The sequence below is a fragment of the Oreochromis niloticus genome, linkage group LG22 (genome assembly GCF_001858045.2).
Source record: "Oreochromis niloticus isolate F11D_XX linkage group LG22, O_niloticus_UMD_NMBU, whole genome shotgun sequence".
NCBI lineage: Eukaryota > Metazoa > Chordata > Actinopteri > Cichliformes > Cichlidae > Oreochromis > Oreochromis niloticus.
Genome location: NC_031985.2, coordinates 29,392,687 through 29,403,562, shown reverse-complemented (window position 1 = coordinate 29,403,562; position 10,876 = coordinate 29,392,687). Strand labels below are relative to the sequence as shown.

General features: G+C 46.7%; 1 long non-coding RNA gene across 1 annotated transcript; it reads right to left on the bottom strand.

Annotated features, from left to right (window-relative positions):
• Positions 1–8,396: 8,396 nt before the first annotated feature.
• LOC112843501 (uncharacterized) lies at positions 8,397–9,757 on the bottom strand. Its single transcript, XR_003215876.1, has 2 exons — positions 9,033–9,757; positions 8,397–8,456 (listed from the first exon to the last, which is right to left on the bottom strand). It is a non-coding gene; the product is annotated as an uncharacterized LOC112843501 (long non-coding RNA).
• Between the last annotated feature and the right edge of the window lie 1,119 nt (positions 9,758–10,876).

The following is a 10,876-nucleotide window of genomic DNA, read 5'->3' as shown; positions in this document are numbered from 1 at the left end:
AACTTATTAACTGGGAATCATGCAAAGCTGCTCTAGCAGAGTCCAGGAAAAGAAATGTCGGGCAGGAAATCACTGCGGGGACTACAAAATATTGGTTTAATGGATGCACCAAGCCTCCAGTTGTGCACATTCCCTGATGCTAGTGTAACCGGTTTCTGCTTCATCCTGCTGCAACAGCTCGGCCCAAACAGACTCCTCGACTCTGCGTTGTGTTGTGTTTTAAGAAAACAAGGAGTCTCTGATCGATGCCACTTTATTTCCTGAATGGAAACAATGGTGTTCTTTATCAGTGCACAGGCTCGCCACACACCACTCCGCACAGCACACTCTCGTATGGCTACGGCAGACTGGCAGCGATTACTGCAGCAATATTACAATTTATAACGTACAATAAAGTAACAGCAACAACAAATGATGTACCTGAATGGAAACAATGGTGTTCTTTATCAGTGCACAGGCTCGCCACACACCACTCCGCACAGCACACTACGGCAGAACATCCCATTAGCATTTCGCTTTAGCATACATGTTTTACACAATAATAAACAAATGAAAAGTACATAAAACTGGTGTTGGACATGTGTCCACTAAGCACTTATCACACTCGGTGCCCATCAGCTAATCAAACATCTTTTATGTGTCTGTACTACTTAGCTATATCGTGTGCGGAGCAATACAACTCACCTCTCGTATGGCTACGGCAGACTGGCAGCGATTACTGCAGCCAGCCTCCCCTAACCAGCCACACCGAGAGGGGGGGCGCTGTTTCCCCATTACACTGACATTTGTGGCAAGTGGGATAATACCACATAAACACTGTTACATTCCCCCCTGCTGAATTCCACTTGCACACTCAAATAAACAAACACCACAAACAAAAGAACACCCTTAAAAAAAACACAGGTACACCACAATCACCATAATACAACAGAGAACAAAAACCCAATAATCCTCAAAAAAAACCCAAGATTCAAAAAAAAAATCCGATAGCTAATCCACAGCTATCAACATGTGATAAATCCGTTCAGCAACACCAGGTCGTACAGTCACAAAGAAAATTCAGTCAGAGGACTATTCCCAAAAGAATCAATAGGAGAAGAAGTTGGCCAGACCCCTTCCAAAAAACAAAAGAACAAAATATGCCAGTTACATATTTCATCACATCATAACTGTACGCCACTCTGACACAGAAAAATCAACGACAAATAATCTGTCTCAATTCTAAAGACCAAAGTCCCACTTCAACAACAAAAGGATCAACTTGCAGTAATCCAACAATATTCAAACTTTAACAGGTTTCTGGTGCATCATTTCAATCAACCTGGAGACAGGCTTAAGTAACCGTCCCACTCTCGATCTAGCACGGGCCCTCACCACCCTGCTAACATCAGTCGGATCTGCGTTGGGCAGAACAACTGTGGTTGAGACATGACCCTCAATAGCAGCTGTATTGTCTTGGTCACCATCAGTAGTGGCTGCCAACTCCAAAACAGAGGAGACTGTTACTGGGGCCACAGACATAAGCAGGTCAGAATGTTGACCACCAGAGGTGGCATTTACCTGCTCCTCAGTGTCAACAGGGGGAACACTGGTACAGGCAAGTTCTTGATCTACAATGCCTCCTTCTGGTTGAGCGACCTCTGTCATCAGCGAGTCGCTGGACACTGCAGACGGTAAGTCAGACACCCAAGCTCTTGTTCTGTATTCAGCCGTGCCCACCGATGAGTTGCAGACAGCTTCTCCGTCGCATCCAACCATCAGCGAGCCAGACTCAGAAAGCTCATCTCCATCATCCTGAACTGAAGCACCACTGAGGGGAAGGAAGTTCACCGGCATTATCAGGTTACGATGCACAACCTTCACTTGCCCTGTGGAATCATCCATCAGCTTAAAGGTGTGACTCTCATCATTTTTGTCAAAAACTGTATAGACAACACTCTCCCAGCGATCGGCAAGTTTTCTCTTGCCACGTCCCTTTTTGTTGGCCAAAAGGACACGATCACCAATCACTACCGGTGCTCCCCGCACCTTCCGGTTGTAGAGGTCCGTGTGACGCTTCAGATTTTTGCGTGCCACCTCCTGCGCCAAATCCATGGCCTCTTTGAGGTCCCTCCTCAATGTCTGGACATATCGATCATAGTCCATGATGTCTTGGTGCTCAATAACAGAGCCAAAAATCACATCAATCGGCAGTCTTGGCACTCTGCCAAACATCAGCAGAAATGGCGCATAGCCAGTCGTCTCATGCACCGTACAGTTGTAGGCGAATGTGAGAGCTTTCAGTGCATCAGGCCACCTTTGCTTGGCTCTGGGGGGTAATGCACGAATCATGTTGCCCAAGGTACGGTTCATCCTCTCGCAGGAGCCGTTTCCCATCGGATGGTATGGGGTCGTGTGAGACTTCTGGACACCTGCTACATTCAACAGCTCGGCAATGAGCACACTCTCAAAATTAGCTCCCTGATCCGAGTGAAGGCGTTTCGGAAAGCCGTAGATGCAGAAGTAGTTATGCCAGAGTTGGTGTGCTACTGCCTTAGCAGACTGATTGGGGCATAGAAAAGCCTGAGCCATCTTAGTAAAGTGGTCTGTGACCACAAGCACATCCACTGATTTGTTCGCCGAATCCTCCGCAGACCAAAAATCTATGCAGACCAGTTCAAGGGGCTCTGATGTTCTGATGTTCTCCAAAGGTGCTCTCGCCTCTGGCTCAGGCGACTTGCTAACAACACACCTTCTGCAGCACCGTACATACTCTGACACATGTTTGGCCATACCAGGCCAGTAGAATCTATGCCTGGCCAGATAAAGTGTTCTTTGTTGTCCCTGATGACCGGCTTCATCATGGACGCCTTTCAGTACAGCAAGACGCAAGGTTGGCGGAACAACATACAGATAAATCTTTGTCTTTGTGACAGGATTCTTGGACACTCGATAGAGCACACCATCTCTCACAGTTAACTTGTCCCAAGCCCTAAGAAGTCTCTTCATATCAACCGGTTCACTTGCCCGCTCCCTCCTCGAGGGTCTCCGTCCCCTTTCCACATAGGAGATCACTCTGCTCAGCACATCATCACGCCGCTGGTGTCCCGCTAGGTCATCATGCGAGAAGGGTTCAGAGGCAGACTGGTTCGGCGGAATCACAGTCTGAGAGCATTGGGGTAGAAGGAGAGCATGTGGCCACACCCTGGACTCATGTTCACTATGAGCCTGGAAGACAGCTCCCACTTCAGAAGACGTCAACATTCCAGCCCGTTCAACAGCCATGCACTGAGAAACAACAGGCTGGTCAGTGCTTGAGGCCTTATCAGCTGAGTGAACAGTCCATCTGAAGGCCTCCTGAACTCCACCAGTGGCGACTGCCTCCGCTTCTGCCAGAAGTTCATTATATGGAACCCTTATCAACCGGTGGGAGGCCCTGGGGTGCACGAAGGGCTCCCTGCTCAGCGCGTCAGCAACCACATTTTTAGGACCAGGAATGTACTTTATGTCAAACTGGAAGGGCGCTAGCTTTGCGATCCACCTCTGCTCACATGCATCCAGTCTTGGCTTAGAAAGTATGTAAGTAAGAGGGTTATTATCTGTCCATACGGTAAACTGATGACCCCTCAACCAGTGATGGAACTTGTCGCACACTGCCCACTTCAATGCAAAGAACTCCAGCCTATGCGCTGGGTACTTGGACTGTGCATGATTGAGTGTCTTACTGGCAAAGGCGATCGGTCTTGAAGTAGAAGCCCCAGCAGGGACTTGCGACAACACGGCACCAAGGCCACTGCTGGAGGCATCAACAGAGAGCAAAAAGGGCTCCTCAAAATTAGGATGGGCCAGGAGCACTCGATCCAACAAGGCCTGCTTCAGCTCATTGAAAGCTGCCCTGCATTCATCCGTCCAGTCCTCCTCACACAGCTTTGTACGCACCAGCCGGTGCTTTCGCCGTGAACCACGAGGGCCTTTATCCCCAGATGTCAGCCGAAAAAGAGGTTTTGCGATGGATGAGCAGTTCTCAATAAATTGTTGGTAGAACATTACCATCCCCAAAAATGAGCGGACTTTCTGTTGGGATGGAACACTCGAACCCTCTTCCATAAGGTCTGCCTCTGTAAGGGATGTAATGGATGCTATTTTGTCAGGGTCTGACTGTATCCCATCAGCATTTACAATGTGCCCTAAGAATTTCACAGACTGTCTCAGAAAATGGCACTTCTTTGGAGCCAACTTAAGGTTGTGAACCTGTAGTCTCTGGAACACCATATGCAAGCGCTCCAGTGCCAATTCTTCTGTGGGGGCAAAAACCAGAACATCGTCAAGATAACACAGCACACTGAGGAAGTTCTGATCCCCAAAAATGCCTAGCATCATCCTCATGAAGGTGGCCGGACTGTTGCACAGTCCTTGTGGCATACGATTATATTCGTACAGCCCAAATGGAGACGTAAATGCCGTGTACTTACGGTCCTCCTCATGCACCTCCACATTATAATAACCCGAAGTCAAGTCCATCGTAGAGAACAATCCGTTCCCTCCCAAAGCAGCCAGTGCGTCAGCCGGATGCGGGAGTGGGTGAGCATCTTTGACAGTTCTAGCATTAAGCCAGCGAAAGTCATTACAGATTCTCAACTCACCGGACTTCTTCCAAACTAAGACCAGCGGTGATGCAAACTCACTGCAAGACTTCCGAATTATTTCCCGTTCCTCCATGTCATTCAGAGCCTGTCTTAGCTTTTCATAGTGCGTCGGCGGCACACGTCGGCATGGCAACCGGAATGGCTTGTCGTCCACAACTCGAATGCGGTGTAGGCAGCCGTTAGCCTTGCCGCAATCCAGCTTGTCTCTCGAGAAGATAGACTCAAACTGGGCTATGAGCCCAACCAGTTTCTCTCTGCCAGCCGGTGAAACTGCACACGAATCAATGTCGATATCAGACAGCCCCAGACTTTGCAGTACTGCATGTAAGGGGCTACAACACCCTGTCATCTCCTGTGAGGGTGAATCATCAGGCAGAGTGGAAACACTGCACTTTCACAGGGAGCCAACCATCACTGTTTAGATGCGCTACAGTTCTCCCAACCATAACTGACCTCGGACCAGACCTCGACCCGGTGGGCTCTACAACTACAGCACTGCCCACCTCCCCACTATTCACTAGCTGCAGCCTGCCCCAAACCAGGTGTTCTGTCAGGGGCTCTAATGTTACAGCTCTCTTTAGCTTGACAGTCCCGATCTTATCACCAACATACTCTGGGGCCACCAGTCCTGACATTGAACTCAGCAGATTTTTATTAGGCTGTTCTTCAGCACTCAGGGTCTTGCTGCATTCCTCTCCTAAATGTCCCTCTTCCCTCAGGCGATTACCCAGATACCTCATTAGGTTGCTGCCCAAAATGAGGTCTTCACTCTGCCCTGCAATCACCAACATTGGCACAACAACTTTACAGCCATACATCTCCACCGTAATGTCACACGCACCTGATGGAACTGTCCTCGAACCACCACAGCCAATCAGGACGACATCAGTGGGTTGCAAGGTGGGGGTCTGCAGCACTGCATGATGTAATAGTTGGGGCATCATATTGGCGCTGAGAGTGCAGGCCATAGAGCCACTGTCAAGCATGGCTTTAACAGACACTTTGCCACCTAGGGTCACATTTTCATAGAACAGCTCATCATGCTGTTTTAATCTGTGTGTGCTCTGAAGAATGGGTCTCCGGCCTAGCTGGCGCTCCTCACAAACAGTGTGTAATACAGATTCTAAATCATCCTCTTTGGGGGCGATTTCAGGCCTAACACTTGCCCCCTCCACATGTAGGCCATCTAGTTTCCCAGCTGCTGGGTGGCTGATTCAGGCCCCCTCACTCTGACAGACACGGCCCTGGGGCATTGAGCCCGTGTGTGGTCGCCAGCATGGCAGATGAAACACAGCTGATGGGCTCTACAGTGGTGATACGTAGAGTGTTCAGTGTCACCACAAATCACGCAAGGCACAATTTTGTGTGTTTGGGTCCGTGGGACCCTTGCATCATCTTTAGCAGGCAGCTTTGCTTGTCGAGGCTGTCCCTCCAGGACTTTCTCTAACAGGGCTATCACCTGATCAAGACGATCAGTGAGTGGTTGTGCATTAAGGTCGGTAAGTGATGCTGAGGTAGAGGTTGGTGATGGTGTAATACACTTACTGCTGCCTGTCGCCCGCTGCACATTAGGACTCACCTCCTGGTGCTGAAAACTCAAGGCACTGACTGCACTAAACTGAGAGGTGCACTTCCGGTCCTTGCCATGCTCCAGCAATTTCTCGTGCACATCAGCAACCGTCCACTGCTGCAGGGGCTTGCACTTGAAAATAAGAGACAGTTCTGAGTCTGGGCAGTGACGGATAAACATAGCAGTCAGCTCTTTTGTCAGATATGCAAAGGACTTATTTTGTCTCTTCAGACAGTCTTCTGTCACCTCCATGGCTCTGTTCAACCTGAGCCAGTAGTCAAATGGTGTTTCACCTGAGTTGGGTAGTGTTGCATAAAAGTCAGCTAAAGGCATGCTTGAACAGGCAGTGTCACTGAAGTGCTGCTTTAGGATCTCAAAAATGGGCTCTGGGCCCCTCTCAAGACACACAGATGGCTTACTACGTATGCCCACCTTGACTATCTCTCGTGCCCTCCCCAGCAGTTTACTTAGCACATCATCAGCTTGTTCAGCAACTGGTACCCCTCTTCTCTTAAAAAAAGTCATCATCATTTCCTCCCATTCCTGAACACTGCATGTATCACAGCCATCCCCTCTAAAACACACAGGTTCTTTAACATCAGACTTTACAATCACATTCAATAGTGAGGGTTCTGGTAACACATTATTGGCAGACCCAACAACACTGTTTCCCACTCCAAAGCCCAACCGAGATTCAAGACAAGAGGCAATGCTTTCCCCAATAGAAAACCCAATTTGCGTTGCAATCTCTGCATAAAGGTTTTCTTTTGTAGGACTGGTTTCTGATCCAGCATTTTGTAGATCATCACAGTTCACATCAATAGGGCTTTCATTTAACTCAGTAAGGACAGGCTTAGGTGTGGATGAAACTGGAGCTGTCAGCAACCGTGATCTGCCTCTGCCAAATGACTGCAGAGGGGTAAAACCAACTGCCCCCCTTCCCCTGCCAAAACTGGGAAAATCTGCCATGGCTCAGCAGTGAGTCTCTCTCCCTCTTATTTTTTTTTTGTTTATTTTTTTTTTAAACTCTCCAAAAAAAAGAAAGCACAGAATCCCACCCCGATGTCTCTAAAGAACGCAGAAAATGGCGGGACTAAGAAAAGCCAGTCTCCCGCGACTTTTCCACCTTCCAGGAAGTAGACAGCACCGTTGCGGTCGCAGGAATGCAGGAGCTGGGGTCACGGCACCAGTGTAACCGGTTTCTGCTTCATCCTGCTGCAACAGCTCGGCCCAAACAGACTCCTCGACTCTGCGTTGTGTTGTGTTTTAAGAAAACAAGGAGTCTCTGATCGATGCCACTTTATTTCCTGAATGGAAACAATGGTGTTCTTTATCAGTGCACAGGCTCGCCACACACCACTCCGCACAGCACACTCTCGTATGGCTACGGCAGACTGGCAGCGATTACTGCAGCAATATTACAATTTATAACGTACAATAAAGTAACAGCAACAACAAATGATGTACCTGAATGGAAACAATGGTGTTCTTTATCAGTGCACAGGCTCGCCACACACCACTCCGCACAGCACACTACGGCAGAACATCCCATTAGCATTTCGCTTTAGCATACATGTTTTACACAATAATAAACAAATGAAAAGTACATAAAACTGGTGTTGGACATGTGTCCACTAAGCACTTATCACACTCGGTGCCCATCAGCTAATCAAACATCTTTTATGTGTCTGTACTACTTAGCTATATCGTGTGCGGAGCAATACAACTCACCTCTCGTATGGCTACGGCAGACTGGCAGCGATTACTGCAGCCAGCCTCCCCTAACCAGCCACACCGAGAGGGGGGGCGCTGTTTCCCCATTACACTGACATTTGTGGCAAGTGGGATAATACCACATAAACACTGTTACACTAGTAGTTATTAGACAACAGAACTGTGGAAGAGGTGATTGGCTAGAAAAAAAGCCCAGACAGTTGGAGATCCGGTAAATTCTGCTCTCCAAAGGTTACTAAAGTCAGTCCTCAAACACTCCCAGCCATTTGTTGAATGCCTGTCCTTCACCAGGTTTTGACAGGAAGTCAAAAATAGGATGAGCATTACTTCCTCAGGTCCAAAGGGTATTATTCAAAGACTTGAGCCATCGAACATTCAACATAACAGTATAGTTGTCATTTATTCCTAATCCGCATACAATTTTAGTGAATTTTGAATGTTTCAAGTTGCTTTAAATTAATGCCAGCTTTTGTTTTCACTGCAACATCTCCTGTTTCTAACGCGTTATATAGGAAAGCATCTGGAACCTGTAAAAAGACAAAACACAAAGAACAAAGATTTGTTCAGTTTTTAATCATTTCCCCCTTTCTTTACTAATAAGTACAGTGCGACTGTAGAAATCAGAGCCCAATTTAAACCAGAGACCCAGCGCCACTTCAAAGTAAAGTGCCTTCTAGGAACGATTTAAAGGTCTGGCTTGGTCCAATGACCAGTTGGTCCCTCCGCTCTGTTTGTTTGCATTCATTGGCTAAATGTAGCAGTGTTACGCAACGGACAATGGCAGCAGAAGCAGCTTGACACTTCCCACTGAAATGGGTCAGCCGCACAAACACATGGACGTGCGCAGTGTTTTGAAAACACAGGAGAAGCGTGGCTGTTACATAAAAATTCCTCTGACCCTTGTTGGGAAACAGCCTTCCCAGATGTGGTGGAATCTGAGTCTCCCAGGGCCATGGGAGGTCAGTTCAGAAAACACACACACCACTGTGGGCTTAATTGTCTCCAGTTGTAAGTTCAGTGTGCAGCATGTTAACACGTGACGTCTGACAGCCTAAAGTAACTTCAAAGCACTACCCTGGTCTGGGTGTGAACGGGAGACTTACGTGTAAGACTCCCGTGGGATGCCATGAATGGTTACGTCACAGACTCGACCTATCGTGCCACGAGGGTCTTGAAACCTCTGAAAGCTCCACAGAGTACACAAAACTGAATCCGATCACATGGATTCAGGTCAGAGCATGCCGGTGTTAGTGTGTGTCCTTTCTTGCAGGGTACAGCGTGTGCACTCACAGCATGTTTTGCAGGTGATTCATTGTGTAAGTCTGTGTTTGTGGGTGTGTCCGTGTGGACAACTCGACTGTGGTTGGGTGGTCTAGGAGCTGTTGTTGACAGCCTGCTGGTTTTTTTTATTGATATTCACCTCTGAGCTGGAATGCCACTGCTTCTCCAAACATAATAGAGCACAGAGGTTTCGGTTTGGTGCAGAGAGGTGGAAATGGTGGCCAAGAAAGCAAAGACCTACATGAAATAATGCACAAGAGATGATTAGTTCTTTCTAGGAATAGCAGTGCGGTCCACCCCTCCAACACTTTGGACCAGATGGAAAAAGCTCAGCAGTACTGGATGATTTGGCCTGTGTTACGCCAATGTTCACAGTGATCTTATTGTAAATTTTGAAAATTTGCTGGATTTTCCCAACTTCTGCTTCAGAGATTTTTATACTGCTATAATTTCTATTAGACATCAAGAAAGGGAGATTTGCTTTTCCCAAATTTGAATAGTACTCCTGGGCCATCAATAAAGATTATATAAGAAAACAGATATGTGACACAAGCAATAAACTGAGATTTTTCCAGTCGGTGTGTCAGTGGTGGTCTTTTAACCCATTTCACAAAACTCAACAAATTATAGTTAGAGAGAAGACAGTGAAAGAGTCACTTTGCCAGGAAGCTTGAATTAGCTCTCTGATAGCAACTGTAAGTTTTTTCTAAGCTTGAATTAGCAAAATGGGGGGTAAATACATACGGAGCAATCAAAATTTATGGAACTCTACTGCTGAAAATCAAGCACCATCCCTTATTTGCATTTGGCCTCTATCACCTTCAAGGTTGGCTTTTTGTGCTGGTACTCATTTGGCAAAGACAGAAGGCAAATATGTCAAAGTCTTTGGCTATGGCCCTGACACCAAACAGTAATCTTCAGTGTAAAAATTCCTCCCTTGGTGTAAGACTGTCTTTACAGCATTCTACCATAATATCCTGATACGTTCTGAGACTATTTCATCCAGCTGACCTACACCAGCCTCATTCATTAAAACTGGCACCCTGTGACTTCATCCTCTTCCCAAACTGAAATTCAAGCTGAAAAGTTTCCATCTTTAAATTTTTGAAGCGATCAGTGGTGCACTGAAAAGTACAAGAGCAAGTTGTCTGAACAGAACACCCCAAAAAGTGAAATTTGAACAAAATAATTTTATGTTTCTCATTAATTAAGTAATATACGATTTGCATGAAATTCAACAACTTAACACTTGTTAAATTTATTCTTGTTGAGATGGCATGATACAATCTAGCAAAAGTGGTTAGTTGCTGGGACTCACAATATCACACGAGATTTCTAACCACAGGAAGTCACTGGGGTTATAAGAGGTAGACAACCATACACACACCATGTGTATGCTATTGCTATTTATTGTGGTTTAACCTGTCAAGGACAAAAATGTAACGAAAATTCTGTATCAGGCTTTGCAATCATAGCTTTCCTTATTGTTTGAAGTATGCAGCAACAGCTCGTGGTGCTGTGTTTAGCACTGTTGCCTCAAAGTAAGAAGGTGGATTCAAATCTCTCTGGGTATTCCTGCTTTCACCCTCCTCCCAAGACATGCAAGTGTGGTTAGATTAATTGATGATTCTAAATTGCCTATGAATGTGTTAATTAGACTCTAGAC